Below are 13,096 nucleotides of genomic sequence, written 5' to 3' on the forward strand. Positions count from 1 at the left end.
GACATATTTGACAGCTGTAGAATGCCATACCCAATCATGACAGCGCACACACACTTTTCTGATGCATATGGAACATTACAAGAATTGATCATATGGTTGAGCCATAAGTTTCAACACATTTTCAAAAGATTAGAATTATTCAGATCATGTCCTAGGAATAGAAGGGAGCTTTCTTATTCTGTTAAAAAGTATCTATAAAAAACCTTCTTAATGATGAAATATTTAAAACCTTCCCCCTGAGATTTGGCATGAGCTGAGGATACCCACAATACTACTCGATATTGTCCTGGAGGGCCCAGCAACCACAAAAGCAAGGCGAGCAGACCTAAAGGGAGGAAAGGAAGAAAGAAAAGTCATTATTTACAGATGACATCATTGTGTGCATCAAATATCCAAAAGAATTTCAGGCAACTTATTAGAATTAATATGTGAAATTGGCAAGGTTGTTGGCTACAATGTTGCTGTGGATGGAACTGTGTCCTCCCAAAATTCCTATGTTGAAGCCTTAACCCCCGACGTGATTCAGTTTGGAGATGGGGCCTTTAGGAAGTAATTGAGGTTAAACAAGGTCATATGGGTGGCATCCTAATCTGATAGGATTGGTGGCCTTCTAAGAAGAGGAAGAAAGATCTCTCTGTCCCCATACACAGACAATGGGTGGATATAGCCAGATGACAGCCCTCTGCAAGCCAGGAAGAGGGCCCTCACCAGAACCCAACCATGCAGGCACACTGATCCTGAACTTCCAGCCTCTGTAACTGTGGGAACACTAATCTCTGCTGTTTAAGCCACCCTGTCTGTGGTATTTTGTTATGGTAGCCCAAGCTGATTAGTACAAATGTCAATATTTTAAAAATTGTGCTTATATGTATCAGCAACAAACAATAAAAAAAAGATAGAAAAATTACCATTTATTAGCCGGGCGTGGTGGCTCATGCCTATAATCCCAGCACTTTGGGAGGCCGAGGCGGGTGGAACACCTGAGGTCAGGAGTTTGAAACCAGCCTGGCCAACATGGTGAAACCCCGTCTCTACTAAAAATACAAAAATTAGCCAGGCATGGTGGTGGGCACCTGTAATCCCAGCTACTTGGGAGGCTGAGGCAGGAGAATCGCTTGAACCTGGGATGCGGAGGTTGCAGTGAGCCGAGATGGCGCCACTGCACTTCAGCCTGGGCGACAGAGCGAAACTCTGTCTCAAAAAAAAAAAAAAAATTTATAATAGTATTCAAAACCAACAAATACCTAGTAGTAAATCTAACAAAAGACATGCAAAACGTTTACACAGGAAATTCTTTACTAAGATAAGTACATCTAAATAAGTGGAAGGATATATCCCATATTTGTGGATTGCAAGATGCAATATTAAATAATTTTGATTCTCTGGAATCTGAGCTATAGTTTTAGTGCACACACACCCCACCCCCAAATCCTAGAAGTGTTTTGATGGTGTGTGTATTTGCACGCGCTTGTGTGCGTGTGTGTGTGTGTAAATAACATACTGATTCTAAAATCTACTTGAAATTGCAAAGAACCAAGAATAGGTAAGATAAATTTGAAGAAGGAGAAGGAAGAGGAGGTAGAGGAGGAGGAAGAGGACAAGGATGAGAAGGGGAGGAGGAGCAACATCAAAGCTGGAGAACTTATACTACCATGCATCTAGACTCACTGTAAAACTACAGGAATCATCCAGTGTGAGCTTGGTCAAAGATAGACAAATAGAATAACAGAATGAATCAGAGTCCAGAAACACTTTATCATATAATGGGAAAATAATTTTTTATGAAATTATTCCCGAGTGAATTGAATATATATATATATATATGGAAAGAAAATCTTGATGTCTACTTTACAACACAAACACCCCCACTTAATTCATAAGGATTGTAGAACTAAATCTAAGGAACAGACAATAAAGCTGTAGGAAAATAAACCATAGGTGATCATCTTTATGACCTTGGAAGTAGATAGTAATTTCTTAAGTGGGATATAAAAAGCACAAATGCCATTGAGCAAAAAAAATTGATAAATTTGCTCACATTGAAATTAAGAACTTATATTTCTCAAAAGACATCATTAATAATGTGAAACAGGGTGAAAAGACAAGCCAGAGTGGGAAAAGATATTTGCAGTGAATGTATCTGACAAAGGACTCCTATCCAGAATATATAAAGAGCTTCCACAGGTTGGGTGTGGTGGCTTATGCCTGTAATCTAGCACTTTGGGTGGCTGAGGTGGGAGGATCACTTAAACCCAGGAGCTTGAGACCAGCCTGGGCCATAGCGTAAGACCTCATCTCTACAAAAAAAAAAAAATTAACCAGGAGTGGTGGTGCACACCTGTAGTCCCAGCTACTTGGGAGGCTGAGATGAGAGCATTGCTTGAGCCCAGGAGGTCGAGGCTGTAGTGAGTTGTGACGGCACCACTGCACCCTAGCCTGAGTGACAGAGTGAGATCCTGTCTCAAGAAAAAGATGAAAGAAAGAAAGAGAGAAAGAAAGAAAGAAAGAAAGAAAAGAAGACGAGAGGAGAGGAGAGGAAAGGAAAGGGAAGGGAAGGAAAGGAAAAGAAAAGAAAAGAAAGGAAGGAAGGAACTTCTACAAATCAATAAGGAAAAGACAATCCAATAGAAAAATATGTTAAAAACATGAACTACATTGTACAAAAAGGGATATCCAAATGGTCCAAAAACCCATGAAAAGGCACTCATCCTTAAGAGCACCTCATAAGTCTTCAGGGAAATGAAAATTAAAAACCACAATGTAATACTTCCCCCAACCCCCCGACCACGCTCACTGTAATGACTAAAAATCTTACAATACCAGTTGTCGTCCGCAAGCCTATGGAGCAACCAGAACTCTCGTGTTGTGCTGTGGGAATGTAAGTCAACACACTTTGAAATCCTGTGGCAGTGTCCGTTAAAAGCGAGCACCCACATACCCAGTGACCCAGAAATTCCATGCCTAGATATTTGCTGAACAGAAATGGATGCTTAAGTTCACCAGGACATGAACAAAGATGTTCGTCATAGCATTATTCGTAACAGCTCAGAACTGAAAACCATCCTGGTGTTCATTATCGGTAGAATGGAGATTTACATAATAAATGTATAATAGATAATGAATGTATAAATATATGTAAATACACATGATTTAGACTAGACAGCAACAAAAAAGTTGCTATTGCTACATACAGAAACATGTTTGAATATCACAAACATAACATCTGAGAGTTTTCCCAGACACAAAAGAGGAACTACTTTATAATTCTACATATGTAAACCTCAAAACCAGGGTATACTAATCTATGTTGGCAGAGGTTGAGATAGTAGCTACCACTGTGGAAGGGGAGAGGACATAAGGTATGCAGATATTGTTCCTTTTCTTAATTGAAGTGCTGAGTGAAGGTGGAAATTTACTGAATGTTTACTTGTAATCTGTGTACTTTTCTATTTACATTCCACCTCATTAAGAAACCATTATGGAAGTCATCTTCCTTCTGTACCCTTGCTCCATTCTGTTGCCCTCTTCCTTCTTCATGCCCTTACAGAGCTGCTGCTTTTTTGTTTGTTTGTTTTATTTTGAAGTAATCTTAAATTTACAGAAAAGTTGCAAAATAGTAAAAAGAGTTCCTATATACTATTCAACCAAATTCCCCAGTTGTTAATACTTTACTACATTTGACTTATCAGTCTTTCTCTCTATATATACTAATGTATTTTTTTCCTGAATCATTTGATAACAAGTTGTAGATGTGATTCTTCATCATCCTGTTAAGCCCTTGTGCAAAACAAGGGTCCTTTCCTATATGAACACAGTACAACTGTCAAAATCAGGAAATTGATCTTTATCTGATATTACCATTGAATCCACAGACCCATTCAAAGTTTGCTTATGACATTACTGCCTTAATAATTTCATCAACTGTGCAGAGGCAATGCTGTGTTCTTCCTACAGCATTTACATCACGGGGCTCACAATGCTGACTTGTCCCACCCTTCTATCGCATGGTTAAGATGGTGTCTGCTGGATCTCTCCATGTAGCGCTCCTTAGTCCTTCCTGTAGATCTGTTTCCATCTGGTATTGTTTTCCTTGCCCTGGAGGATGTCCATAGCTTTGACTGTATTACAGGTCTTCTGTCAATGAATTCTCTCAGTCTTGTCTAAATGTCTTCATTTCAACCTTGTTTTAAAAGGGTATTTTTGCTAGATAAGTATCTTTTTGGTTGAAGTTCTTTGTTTTCAGCACTTTCATGATGCCATTCAATTGTTTCTGCCTCCATTGTTCCTGGTGAGAAGTTGGTAATGATTCTTATACTTGTTCCCCTGTAAGTAATGTTATACCTCCCAGCAAACCCAGCCACTTTCAGAATTTTCTTAGGTTTTCAGAACTGTGTGTCTGAGTGTTGTTATTTTTTCTGTTTATCCTGATTTGAGTTTATTGAGACTACTGGATATGTAAATTGATGTTTTTCATCAAATTTGGGATGTTTTGGCCATTATTTCTTCACATATTTGTTCTGCCTCAATTTTACACCTTTTCCTTTGAGACTCTGATTACGTATGTGTTAGATTATGTGATACTATTCCACAAGGTTCTCAGGCTCTATTCACTTTCCTTCAGCCTTTTTTCCTTGTGATCTTCAGATAATGTTTATTGATCTGTCTTCATGTCTATCGACTCTTCTACTATCTCCAATCTGCTATTAAGCCTTCTAGTGAATTTTTCATTTCAATTATTATACTTTTTAGTTTTAAAATTTGCATCCAGATACCATTTTGGGGCTGAGATTTCCTGTATACTCACTGATTAAGACTACCTCTTACTTTAATTATTTGGACATATTTATAATCGCTACATTAAAGTCTGCTAAGCCCAACATCTGGGTCATTTTAGATTAAGTTACTGTTCTACAGTCTGCTTTATTCTTGCCTGGGCATCACATTTTCCTATTTCCTTATATACCTGGTGATTTTTTTTTAAAATTGGATACTAGATTTTGTGGCTAATATATTGTGAAACTCAAAATTGTGTTAACTTCCTCTGAAGAATGTTGATTATTGTTTTAGTAGGCAATTTAATTATTGGCAGATGACTTTGAACTTCCTTACTTAGGGTTCATGTTTTGTTATTGCAGATGCACGGAACATCCAAAATATTTCCTAAGCCTCTCTAATTTGACATGACTCAGTTCTTCCCTTTGTATGTGCAGCTTAATTGTCAGTCAAGGACTTGCAGAGCTCCTGTGTGGGATTCTGGGACCCCTGCGTGCACAGCTCCCTCTTCTCCACGCTTGGCTCCACACATGCCCACTGCTCCCGCTGCTCCTCACCATCATCTCCATCTCTTCAGCTCCACATGACCTCCATGCCCTGCCCAGACTCTGGTGCTGTGTGCCACAGTTAGAAAACTCTGTCGGGGAGCATGGAGCAATCGCGGGGCTTGCCTCCTAAGCATCCCTTCCCACAGGAATCTGAGTCTTGCACTCCCTGAAAACAGTTGCCTCACGTACTTTGTCCAGATTCATGGTTATTTTTGGTGGGAGGGGCTAGTCTGGTAAAACGCCTAGAAGTGGAAGTCACAAGTGATTTTGGCTGGAGAAGGTGCTGCTTGTTTCCACATCCAATTTGTCCATGCCGTCCTTGACCTACTGCAACCCAGCCTCTGGCGTTTCTCTGCCTGGAGACTTCTCGATCCAGCTTTCATGACACTCTTCTCTCCTGCATTTACCCCCACCCCTTTACTTGCTCTTTCTTTGTCTCCTTAATCACCCCTTCCTCAAACCATCTCCTTGATGCCGCATCCCTCAGAGACCCCTTATGAACCCTTTTCTCTCCTCCTGTGACACTCACTAGGCTGCAATTCAATCCTTCCTTCTATTGATCATTCTCCAGCCTGTGCCTTCAATTCTTCTCTTTATCCTGGCCTCTAGGCCATATTTTCACTGATACTGCAGTTAGTGGATATTTAGGAGGCCCTTAAACACTACACTCCCTAATTGGAATTTAATATCTGTACCCCATACCTGTTCCTCCTTTTCGTTTTCCCTTTATCCTGCCATTATAGAAACATAGGAGAGACCCATGCAGCCCCAGCCCCTCCACACTCACTTCTCACTTGCAGTGGGCCACTAAGCCCTGATTCTGAAATATTATTCCAAATGGATGCCCTCTAGCCCCCCGCCAATACATGATAGCTCCTGTTAGCATGGATAGTGCCCACAAAGCTGAGGTTGCTACATGTGGAGTTTCTAGGATGTGGTAAAACAGTAGTTAGGCCTGGCCCCCCAGCAATTTCTCTCTGGGGTCAGGGGGAGGTGTTGGGGAGGGGGATGGTGAAGAGGGGTTAGAAGATCCCTGGGAGCTTGTGGAGGGGACCAGGACCTATCCAATTCCTGCAGAGGCCCACAGTCCTGGTAGGAGGCTCTGAGGGAGAGCCACTGGGTAGAAACCTAACTAGGTGAGAGGCAGGAGCTGTCCATTGCCCTCCAGGCCCCAGGGGCTGTGGTAGCATGAGGGGCACCCCAGCCTGGAGGCTGACCCCATAATCAGGGCTACTTCAGGCTCTGCCTGAGTCTGCTGGCTGTCATGCGGCTGGCCCCTGTGAGGGTCTGGGCCCACTGGCCAGCCTGCTGAGACCCCAGCCGAAGTCCTCCCTCCAGGTGTGTGGCAGATGCCCCAGCCAGGCCAGAGACTGAGGGGCATTCAGAGAGGGGCCACAGAAAAAAAAGACCAAGGCCACAGCCCAACCTGGCTGTGTTCACCTGAAGAGCACCATGTGCCCATACACTTCATGGGCCATTTGTTCTTTCCTCCCTGGGAGTCCCCTCTTGTGACCATTCTGTATCAGAGTCCCTAAGTCTCAGTGGCCTGCCAGGTTGGGGATGTGGAGGTGGGACATGGGGGCAGGGACGGGGAAAGGGGGCAGGAGGGCTGTGTTCATTGCGCCAAGCTTCTGTGGAGGCCACAGAGGAGGGCCAAGTGCAGGCAGGAGCCCAGCAGGGCAAACATGCCCCCGGGCTGAGGCCCTGGCAGGAGCCCGGCCAGGCTGGGGCCACTCCACGCTAGGGGCCTCAGGCTCTACCACCGTCCCCTCCTCCATCCACTGGCTTTGCCAGGGTTACCAGGACTCCAGGACCAAGGGAGCATCCAGCAACCGAGGGATGAGTGTCAGAGTGGGAGACCCTGAACTCCGGGCAGCGGGGGTCATCTCCAACAAAGGGCCCCAAGGGCGGCGCCTGCTTCAGAGTCAACCGAGGGGAATCCCTGAAGGACAGAGGGAGTGCGTACGACACTCTCCAGGGGGAGAAAATGCAGCTTTAAGATGTGCTGCCTCCCACTCCATTCTACCCACACCAGTATTTCTGGTGGGGGAGGCAGTGGAACTCAGAGTGTAGGAGTCGCCTCTCTGGGAGGAAGGCCCCATGAGCTGCAAGCGCTGTTTGCATCATCTTGACCCCTGTGCAATTAGAACAAGTGGTTTATTGCCGCCCCCAGGCCTGGCCAGGACCTGGGGTAGGGGGAGGCATGCTGGCATAGAGCTGGTGATAGCAGACCTTGGATGCCAGCCGGCCTCCTACCTCCTTCCCTACTGCTGTTTGTCTTCAGGCAAGTTACTTAACCATGCAGGGCCCCAGTGTCCTCATTTGCAAAGTGCTGCTGGTAATAACATGTCTGGCATACAGGAAGCACTCAAGAAATGCTGGCTCTGACTGTAATCGCCCTGGCTATTTTCTGCTTGCTGTTGCCTGACACCTGTAAGTATGTCCATGCGTGTAACTTTCCATAATTACGGTGGCTGTGTACAAACTGCATTATATTTGGCGTCCCCCACGCAGGAGGCTCTGTATCCACGGAGCTTTCTCCCTTCCCACTTGTCACGTGGCCCCACATCTCCATCCACTCGCTCCGTTGTTTCTGCCAGGCCAGTCCCCTGCGGGGGGCGATTTGGGTTGTTTCCAGTTTTCTTGGTTATAAATAGCACTGCTGTGCATATCTTTATTACAAATTCCTTCTTTTCTCTGAAATCCTGAATAACTGAGCCCACAGGGCATCCAGTACCCAGCGCAGGCTGTCTTTCAAAACCCACGGCACTTCCTGGCTTGCTCCATCGGCATTGCATTGGGTCCTGCAGATGGGCCCCAGGGAGGGGAGAAATCAGGGTGGCCCTCATTCTCCATTGCTCAGAGCTGCGGGGCAGCCTCAGCACTGGCCCTTCTTGAACCTGCACGGATGCTTGACATCATCTAAGTTCACAGATATGGGACAAAACTAAGCAAAAACGAAAGAGAAAAACACCCCACCAGTGTTTCTGAACTTGCTGTGCCCTTAAATGTAAAAAGATCTCCTTGGTATCTGGGGCTGAGAGAGGCTAGGGCCCTGGGTGGCTGCAGAGCAGGCCCTGGCGGTGGAGAGGCCCAGCCTCATTTTCTTGTCAGGGTTTCCCGCCTGCCTTTTGTTGTTGTTGTTGTTGTTGTTATTGTTGTTGTTGAGACAGAGTCTCATTCTATCACCCAGGCTGCAGTGCCGTGGCATGAGCTCAGCTCACTGCAACCTCCGTCTCCCGGATTCAAATGATTCTCCTGCCTCAGCCTCCCGAGTAGCGAGTAGCTGGGATTACAGGTGCCCACCACCATGCCCGACTAATTTTTGTATTTTTAGTAGAGATGGGGTTTCACCATGTTGGCCAGGCTGGCCTCGAACACCTGACCTCAGGCGATCCACCCACCTTGGCCTCCCAAAGTGCTGGGGTTACAGGTGTGAGCCACTGCACCCGGTCTTTTTTTTTTTTTTTTAAGTAGTACAAATATAATAAGTGGATACGTTCTTTTTCTTTTCTTTTCTCCTGAGACAGAGTCTGGCTCTGTTGCCCAGACTGGGATACAGTAGTACCATCACAGCTCACTGATGCAGCTTCAACTTCCTGGGCACAATGCTCCCCCCTCAGCCTCCCAAAGTGCTGGGATTACAGGTGTGAGCCACCGTGCCTGGCTGTGAATACATTCTTATTGTTCAAGGTTCACCACAGTTTTTACATATATTCTGTGAATTTTTACTGTTTTGAGGGTTAATATGAGTAATTCATATTTTCCCAGAAAAAAACCATTTCAACTACATTTTCTTCCCCTTCCTTCCTTCCTTTCTTTCTTTTTTTTTTTTTTTTTTTTCGGAGTCTCACTCGGTTGCCCAGGCTGGAGTGCAATGGCATGATCTCGGATCATTGCAACCTCCGCCCACCGGGTTCAGGCAATTCTCCTGCCTCAGCCTCCCAAGTAGCTGGGACTACAGGCGCTTGCCACTATGCCCAGCTAATTTTTGTATTTTTAGTAGAGATGGGGGTTTCACCAGGTTGGCCAGGCTGGTCTCGAACTCCTGACCTCTGGTGATCCACCTGCCTTGGCCTCCCAAAGTGCTAGGATTACAAGAGTGAGCCACCGTGCCTGTCCCATTTTCTACTTATTAGCAAGATGTTGTGCCGAAAATTCTTTTATAATTTTCTTTCTCTCTCTCTCTCTCTCTTTCTCTTTTTCTCTTTCTTTCTTTCTGAGATGGAGTCTCACTCTTGTCGCCCAGGCTGGAGTTCAGTGGCGTGATCTTGGCTTACTGCAACCTCCGCCTCCCAGGTTCCAGTGATTCTTCTGCCTCAGCCTCCTGAGTAACTGGGATTACAGGCGCTCGCCACCACGTCCAGCTAATTTTTGTACTTTTAGTAGAGACGGGGTTTCACCATGTTGGCCAGGCTGGTCTCGAACTCCTGACCTCGGGTGATCCACTGGCCTCGGCCTCCCAAAGTGCTGGGATTACAGGTGTGAGCACCCGGCCAATCTTTATTTCTTTATTTTATGTTGCCTCTTTTATACCTACTTTTTGGCTTATTTTTTGTTGCTAACCAGACTTGTCAGGTTTGTCTATTTTACTCTTTAATTTTTTTTTTCCCAAAGATCTAGCGTTTGTATTACTGATTAGTTGGGGTACTGATTGTTTTTCTTTCATTAATTTCTGTTTGGCATTATCACGCTCATCCTTTCACCTTTCTTGGGGTTGTTTTGCTATTCTTGTCTAGCTTCTAGCCTTAGTTTATCTTCAATCTTGCCTGCTCTCTGATAAGGGCACGATGGCCTGTGACATCTCCTCTGATGGCTTTGGACAGGCTTGTAACACAGAGATCACGCCACTGCATTCCAGCCTGCGCATGTTTGTTTCTAAGTTTCATTTCTGTAGTCTCCACATTCTGTCATGTAAATTTCCTGCTGAGCGGATTTATTTGGCTTTCCTTTAGTTATTTCTTTTTACTTTTATTGCAGTGATTCCTGCTTTTGTAGAATTTTTTTTTTCAATTTCCTTTGTCTCCTAGTACTTGGTCTATTGCTAAGGCTCTTCTATGTGACTGAAAAAAGTATATTCTCCATATGGCATATGAGCATACATTTCATGTCATTTTAAAGTTGAGGTATACTTTACATACATAATTACATGGAACTTACATGTAAATTACATTTATATAAAACACACTGATTTTAAGGGTACAGTTTTTTCCAGATTTTTGACAAATATATACCCTTGTGTAGCCACAGAAAATATACAGAACATTTTAACATCCCAGAAAATTCCCTTCAGCTCCTCCAAGTCAATCCCAGCACCACCCCAACCCTCTGCCGAGACAGCCAGTTTTCTGATTTCTAGAACCATAGATTAGTTCTAGAATGTGTAGAATGGAATTATGCAGTGTGTACTCTTTGTGTCTGGCTTCTTTGGTTCAGCCTCATGTCTAAGCGATTCATTCATGTTGTTGAGTGTACTAGTAGTTATTCTTTTTAATTTATATACACCAATTTGTTTACCGGCATTCCTGTTTATGGACATTAATACATTGCTTCCAGTTTCACCTACTGTGAATAAAGCTACTATAAATGCTCTTGTACAAGTTTGTTTCTTTGTTTTTCTTTTCCTTTTTTTTTTTGAGACAGAGTCTAGCTGTCACCCAGGCTGGAGTGCAGTGGTGCAATCTTGGTTCACTGCAACCTCTGCCACCCAGGTTCAAGCGATTCTCATGCCTCAGCCTCCTGGGTAGCTGGGATTACAGGTGTGCACCACCATGCCAGGCTAATTTTTTAATTTTTAGTAGAGACGGGGTTTCACCATGTTGGCCAGGTTGGTCTCAAACACCTGACCTCAGGCGATCCGCCTTCCTCAGCCTCCCAAAGTGTTGGGATTACAGGCATGAGCCACTGCACCTGGCCTTTCTTTTTCTTTTCCTGACATATGTTTTTATTTTTTGGGGTAAAAGCCTAAGAGGAGTTGCCAGGTCATAGGGAAGGTATTTGTTTAGCTTTATAATAAACTGTCAAACAGTTCTCCAAAGTGGCTGTCCTGTGTTTATGCACATTCTCTTTTACAGTGTTTTGTATCTGTCAACAACAGTAATCCTAACGGCAATTAGATATTAGCTCCTATCACAAGGCAGAACCCAGAAACAGCTGCCTTGTGCTCCCTGGACTTTGGTTCCTTAGCAGCGAGGGCTGGAGAATGAGTGAGGCATTGCATGGACGAGGCGGCAAAAACCACATTTTCCCCAGCATCCTTCTTCACTTCTTCAGTCATAGACACCCCACAGCCCAGCCGCCCTTGCAGCTAAATGAAATCATGTGGTTCAGCTGTCAGTGGGGTCATATGGCAGAAAGTTGACCAGTGCCCACCATTCCCCCTCCCTTTCTCTATCCTGCTGCTGGGAACATGGATGTGACAGCTAAATCTCCATGTCAGAGCTCCAGGAAGAGGGCCAGCGCCAGATGCAGGAGCAGAAAGCTGGAGGCAGCTTGGTTCCTGAGGGCTTTGCGACCACCCCAGGTGCCACCCCTGATGCTTAGGGGAACGGCTACCTTGCATTAGCCCTGGCTGGTGCACACAGGCCTGTGTCCATGCTGGGAACTCCAGGCTGGTAGCCAGGCTTCCTGCTTTAGCACAGCCTTTGTGCCTGCAGGTGGAGGCTACACAGGGTGGGATGGAAGGGGCCTGAGTGCAGAGTCTTCTGACACATGCTAGGAGGCCATTTCCATGATGACAAATCCCTGGTATCCACTACAGGGAAGGAGGATCTGGGAACCACTTACAGGCCATCTGGGACCTGCTCCTGTCAGCCTAACTACTCCTAGCTGCTAGATATACCTGCGTTGGGAGCCTGGCTGGGCTGAGACAGTGCCTGGACTTCTGGGGCCTAGGGCCTGAGGCAACTCCAGGAGGATGGAGGTGACACCAATGAGGACAGCTAAGGTGGGGTCAGTCAGGAAGGGTCCACCTCGCCTGTTAGCCAGAGAGTGCCAGGGGTGCTCCAGGGAACCCCAGCCAGCAGCGGGGGGTGGCCCAGAGCCTCAGCCTGGCAGCAGACTTAGCAGGGGTTGCTCTCGCTTCCCTCCCTTTGCCCAAGGGCACAGTATCTCCGGGACAGGTGCTGGTGTCCAACTTATGCTTGGATGCTTGGTGAGAAGGGAGGAAGTCTAGGGGGTTCTCACCCTATGTTCTCAGGCCAAGCCTCTGAGCCAAGCCTGCGGATGCTGCTCCCGGCCCAGGGCCATAATGGTTAGTTGGTTTTATCACTTTGCTTGTTAGTCATCAAGGTGGTTCCAAATCCCTTGTAGGACTCAGGTGAATCTGCCAATAAGCCACTGACAAAATGCCCTTGCTGGGTCTGACTGCTTCACCCTCTTCCCCACCGTCTTCATTCCCTAAACACACCAGCTAGTGCCTGCCACGGGGCCTTTGCATGGCAGCCTCTTCTGCCAACACCCTGCCCTTTTGCTTTCAAGGGTAGCCTCTCTGTGTCATTCAGACTTCAGCTTAGACATCACCTCCTCAGAAAGCTCTTCCACGGACTTCCACTCTGAAGTTGCCACTCTGTCACTCTAGCACACCATTTTGTTTTAAATCTACATACAACATGAGTACTAGATGCATTCTTACTTGCTTGTTATCAAGCTCTGCAAAGGCAGAATCCTTGTCCATCTCATTCCCTGATGTGACTGAGTGCCTGGGCAGAGCTGGGCACGCAGTAACTGCACAAAGAAGGCTGGTGGACACCCTTGAGCAGAACACAGTGGTTAAA

Source organism: Nomascus leucogenys, chromosome 17, assembly GCF_006542625.1.
Source record: "Nomascus leucogenys isolate Asia chromosome 17, Asia_NLE_v1, whole genome shotgun sequence".
In the NCBI taxonomy this organism is placed as follows: Eukaryota; Metazoa; Chordata; class Mammalia; order Primates; family Hylobatidae; genus Nomascus; species Nomascus leucogenys.